Genomic DNA, 6,313 nt, shown 5'->3' on the forward strand with positions numbered 1-6,313 from the left:
TTGAGGTGAGATGTGAGGTCGTCGATTGTCGGCAAATTAAAAAATTAATGTATTGTAGGTTCTGGATCGGAGAAAACTACAAGACGAACGATATTTGTGAAGGGGTGCATGACCCTTGCTAATTAATTAGCCTAGCTAGCTAGCTAATAACATGCGGCAGGTTTAATTTCTCCTTAGATCGATCTGGCATATTCGATCTTTGCGCGCGATAACTCATGAAGAACCAAGCTAGCGATCAAGTGTCTGCTTATATGCTAGCTAGCTAGCTCGATATGCATGTAAATTAACGCGTTTAATTTGTCCACTGAGAAGCTAAGTACGTACATATATATATATATATATATAGCAATGCTTCAGTCATCCCTAATGATCATATATCATGTATTACAATAATGACCTTCAATCCCTTAATTCAGTACTGATCAAATTAAGAGTCAAGGAGAGGAGAGGAGCAATATTCATATAAAGACCATGGATCAGTTCAATTCCTGCAGGTAATTAATATAATTGCTAGCTAGGTCAAGCTACCCTGCTAGCTGAAGTACAAAGATAACAAGGATCGAGGCCCATGTTGCCTTGAGAATATATATGGGATATTTAATCACTACTAGGCTAACGTATATATATTGCATGCATGTTAGTGTTAGAACTTGCTTTTTGAACCTTAACATGAACCCTGAAAAGGAGTAGCATGTATTATATTGTTAGTTTAGTTACAATAACATTCTGCAAACACTCTCATCTATTTGACTATTCTCTTCTCATGTTTTAGTAGATGGGTTTGATCTAGATTGGTTCAGTTTGATCAGTTCAGCAGGAATGAGTCTAATATGTCATTCAATGTATTTAAAAACATAGGTTAATTTTGTCATACAACCAAAGTCGATCAAAAAGGAAATTAAATATGAAACATTCATAAGAAAACTTGTCATCATATTTTGTTATTATAGTACTCTTCCATGTACTTGTTACCTTAAAGGGATAAGTCATAGAATGGATTGAGAAAAAGAGATAAATTGATGAATGGATTTTGTATCTCTTGTTTCATTGACAAATAAAAGGGTAGGCAAATATTTGAAAAGATAAATTTATGCATCCATCCTTTGTTACTCATCTACAAATTTAACATCATATGAAAAATTTATTGATTATACAAAATTAACCCATCCACTTCGATTACACCATTCAATGAGACAACTCGAAGGATAAGTTTCTTGTCATCCCTCCTTCCACTTTTTCATCTTTTCTATATACTAGATATCTCTTCGAGGAAACAACACTGATCATCTGCCTGAAGATTCCATCTTCCCAAGCAACCACCCAAGAAGATGAGGGTTTAGTGTATGAGTTGTAGCCTAATGATTACATTAGTAAAGATAATCAAAATTCTATTATCAATGACAATTTTACAATTACTATCTTACATTTCAAAAATGTATTAATGATGCACATGCATTTCTATGATGTCAACACTTAACCTCCCATTCCAACATCAACACTTAACTTGATGGTGTCAACACTGCTAGACCACAAGAGTGAGGTGTTGTAGGTCACCTACTTGTGTAAAAACTCAAGAGAGAGAGAGAGAAAAGAGTTCCAATATCTACAAATATATTAATAACAAGATTATGAACTAAAATGGTATCTCAGATATTCTAATTGAATCTTCCACTCGCTATGTCTACTCGCAAGTCAAGACATATATAGGATTAATATGTGTGGTGGTGGTTGCACTACAACAAAAATGACTTTCCGCAGCGCGTCATCCGCAGCGCACATCATAGGCGCGCCGTTAATAGTTGCTTTGACGGCGTGCCCAATAAAATGCGCTGCGGATAATATCATATTTTTATCAATCGCAGCGCGCAACAATAATACGCTGTTAAAAATACTTTTAACAGCGCACATTGTACGCTGTTAAAATTATTTTTGACAGCGCATATTATGCGCTGTTAAAAGTATTTTGACAGTGTATATTAATTTTATTTTCTTAAAATCTCCATCCCTAATTTTATTTTCTTAAAAACCCCATCCCACCTTAGATTTCCTCGTGCTCGCTTTTTCCCCCATCCGCTTAGGTTTCTCTTGCGCTCGCCTTTTCCCCATCCCGTCCTCTCGCGCTCGGCCTCCTTCGCCTATTCCCCCATCCTGCTGCTGCAATGGGCGATCACGGCTCCAAGACCAAGATCTCCTTCGCAGGGAGGTTTGCCAGCAGCGCCATCGCCGCCTGCTTCGCCGAGGTAAGTCATCGGGCGATCGCGCACTTGTTCCATCTCGCTTTTAGGGTTCTTACGCGTTTGATCTTCACGATTGATTCCTGCTCGAAGATTGGGAAAGCTAGGGGATCATAGATTAGGTTGAAGTTGTTAGCTTTCTTCTTGATCATAACGATTTTTTTTCGTGTTTTGTATTTATTTCAGATCTGCACTATCCCTCTGGACACTGCAAAAGTCAGGCTTCAGCTGCAGAAGCAAGCATCTGCGGATGCCGCAGCCATGCCGAAGTACAGAGGAATGCTGGGCACTGTCGCAACCATTGCAAGGGAGGAAGGTGCGACGACACTTTGGAAAGGCATTGTTCCCGGGCTGCATCGTCAATGTGTTTTTGGAGGGCTCCGAATCGGGTTGTATGATCTTGTTTGCGCATCTATTGTTTTTATAACTATCAGTTGTAGGATTAAGTATCTTTTTTCACTCTAAGTATCGAAGTTCAAGGTTTCTTGTTCTCTGAATTTACCTCTTCTTTTTTTATTTTCATTGTAGCATTTTGTCCTAGAGGAGAATATGTTGGAGGTTGACTGCCCCTGTGTTACGCCTGAAGGTGTTCTCAAGGCATCTAGGCATGTTGATAAATTCACTGATCTGATGGTAAAGGATGAGAAAACAGGCACATGTTATCGAGCTACCTCTTACTCAAGGACTACTGCAAAGAGAAGCTCGAGAAGGATCTCACATTATCAGCTGAGAATGCTGCAGAGCTTAAGCATGTTCTAGCAATGTTAGATGATTTCTCTGCAGAGGAATTAGGTGCGAAGCTTAAAGATTACGGGATCACAGAACCAGACACCAAAAACACACTTTCTGATCCTTACCCCTTAATTTAATCTCATGTTTCAGACTTCCATTGGCCCATCTGGTCTTTTGCCCGGGTCAGATGATTTTTAAATAATTACATATTAACATTTGATTAAAAGTTAATTAATAATTCTCAGTATCGTGTTAATGTGTATCGTGTGTTTATAGATATATGAGGCCAGAAACTGCTCAGGGGATCTTTGTGAAGTTCAAGGACTTGTACTATTATAATGGTAATAAGCTTCCATTTGCAGCAGCTCAGATTGGTCAAGCATTTAGAAATGAGGTTCGTTATTATTGCATTATTTTCTCTTTCCATCTGGATATAGGAACTTTAGTACATGAGATTAACTTATTGCCGATCATTGTTGTGTTGAAAGTGAATACTTGTGATATTTTTATCAACTTCTGAAATTTATTCTTTTACAAGGAATTTCATACTGGATTTTCATATAATTATATATTAGTCCCATTATAGAAGAACTAATCTGAAATCAGTGACTTCAGCATTGGGACACTGGCTCCCTGATCAGCTAATCACTTTTTGGAATGCGGAGCTACTTTCTAACCCCCAATAACGATATCATCACTGAGAAATGCTAGTCTTAAAAATGACGATTGGGATTAATCATTTAAGTTTATCATAGCCACATTATTTTTTGCACTATATTTGCTATTCTTAGCAAATGGGAGGTTGCAAAACATTTTGTTAAGGAATCTATGAACTTCTTGAAATTGAACTTTCCATATCAACATTTTCAATTTTCAGATATGAGGACATGTATCTTCAGAATGTTAATCAGTAAAACACTGTTAATTCTAACATTTTTGAATAAATGAATTAGAAGAATAATAATATCCAGTCCTTTCACAAATAGTTAAACCAAGATGAAAGACATTTTTCAAAAATGTAAAGAAAAAGTTATTTTGTCATACTTTTGTTGAGAAAAAAAACAACTAAATGAAACCAGATGAATTAAGTCTTACATGAAAATGAACAGACATTCTTTAAATTCACTTTTGAAATGTAGGTTGCTTTAACGGAATTAATACATCACGTCACATTTTGTTGATGTATCACTTAATTCCTAGTAAGTTAGTCTCTACTTTTCATTGATTGTCTTCCTTCATTTTCATCCTTATAAATACAAAAGAGTTTAAAATGTGTTTTTTTTCATGGCGTAAGTTATTAAAATGGCCTATGTTCTTTCCACTCTTCTCCTTCTCTATGTTTTTATTGCTATGGCTGTTGAGTCTCTTTGGAAATTGTTTATACTTGTTAGGGAGTTGTTAACAATGAAACACTTGGCTACTTTATTGGGAGGGTGTACCTCTTTCTAACACGCCTTGGAATCGATAAAGAACGATTACGTTTCAGGCAGCATTTGCCAAATGAGATGGCTCACTATGCATCTGACTGTTGGGATGCAGAGATTGAATGTTCTTATGGCTGGATTGAATGTGTTGGAATTGCTGATAGATTTGCATATGTCATGCTGAACTAAGTTAATGTCATGCTGAACTAAGTTAGAAACTATTTTTTTTACATGTAGTCTTTCCAGTTCATGTCATGCTGAACTAAGTTAATCATCTAAATCTCCCTTCAGTTTTTGCCTTTTTGCCAAGCATCTGTTTAAACTGTTCCAAGTCATATTTCTATTATCTCTTGTTATTCATTTTTCTCTATTTATTTATGGCTCCTTTTTCTCATTTTCTGATAGTGTCTGTTTCTGATCACTTTTAATTTTAGAAACTTGTTATTGTGCCGTCCAATTGGTATACTATTGTAATGGAGGTGGTGGATAGAGTTGTCCCAAATGGTACTGTTGTGACATTTGGGAAATATAAATGATCAAGTTGCGGCTACCAAGAAGATTATGAAGGTGGGAGATTCTACTACTGAAATGGTTAGGACCTTTGTAGACCTATTTGTTGGTGGGATTAAAGAGGTCTATTAGGACCTTGCGAGCTAGAGGAGAGGGGGTGGCGTGAATAGCTCTGGTCGTTTCTTATCTTGATTACAGGCTTGTTGTTTGAATATGCAGTAGAAATCTTGACTCAAACTTACAACTACATGCACAACTCCTAGGGGTGTAATCGAACCGAGCCGAGTCGAACAGTAAGAGGCTCGAGCTCGAGCTCGGTTCGTTTTTCCTAAGCTCGAGTTCGGCTCGAGTTCGATTCGAGCTTTAATTCTTAAGCTCGAGCTCGGCTCGTAATAAAATTAAATAGTTCGCGAACGGCTCGAGCTCGGCTCGAAAAAGGCTCGTTTTAAAGTTAAACGAATTCAGTTCGAGCTTGGTTCGAAAATAGCTCGTTTAAAAGTTAAACGAGCTTAGTTTGAACTTGGCTCGTTAATATATAATATTTATAATTCATGTAATATATATATATATATATATATTCGCGAATCTCTTAACAAACACGTTCGTGAGCCTTTAAACGAACATGTTCGCGAACACGTTCGTGAGCCTTTAAACGAACATGTTCGCGAGCTCACGAACCAAATACTATTAAGCTCGAGCTTGGCTCGATAATATTTTCGAGCTCGAAATCAGGCTCGAGCTCGGCTCGTTAACTTAATCGAACGAACTCAAACGAACTTTTTTTCGAGCCGAGACTCGAATAGCTCGTGAGCAGCTTGGCTCGTTTACACCCCTAACAACTCCAGGTTAGTATTCGCCTCTTAAGCGACTAATCTAAGATGTACCACCACAAAAATAACCGGTATTAGCGACGGACCATTTCCGTCGCTAATCGATCGCAACTCGAGTTTAACGATCGATTAGTGAGGGAAATAGTTTGTCGCGTAAATTTCGATTGCTGACGTCACTTTAGCGACGGAAAAATATTTCCGTAGCTAAATAGCGACGGAATAAAGATTTCCATCGCTAATATTAGCGACGGAAATATATTTCCGTCGCAAATAATTAGAGACGGAATTTTTCTCTCCGTCGCAAATAATAGTGACGGAATAATAAAATTTCGTCGCTATAGTTGTAAAAAAAATAAAAAAAATGTTGGTTTATTAGCGACGGAATTTATAATTCCGTCGACATACTCACTCACGGAACTTACCATCTTGAATTAGAAGCACCAAATGGTTTGCCAGGAAACTTGAAAATAGAAAGTAATGTAGGATCAATTGGCTGAGTATCATCATAATTTCTGGGATTCTTGCGATGTCCCGTGTTGACATTATCAGCAAAATAATAGGAGCAGAAAGAAGTTGCTTCTTC

General features: G+C 37.3%; 1 pseudogene; it reads left to right on the forward strand.

Moving 5' to 3' along the window:
- Positions 1-2,159: 2,159 nt before the first annotated feature.
- On the forward strand, positions 2,160-4,926 carry LOC141842795 (glycine--tRNA ligase, mitochondrial 1-like; annotated as a pseudogene).
- Positions 4,927-6,313: the final 1,387 nt, after the last annotated feature.

The sequence above is a fragment of the Curcuma longa genome, chromosome 12 (genome assembly GCF_044706935.1).
Source record: "Curcuma longa cultivar G26 ecotype Majalengka, Jawa Barat chromosome 12, ITB_CL_G26_1.1, whole genome shotgun sequence".
Taxonomy (NCBI): domain Eukaryota; kingdom Viridiplantae; phylum Streptophyta; class Magnoliopsida; order Zingiberales; family Zingiberaceae; genus Curcuma; species Curcuma longa.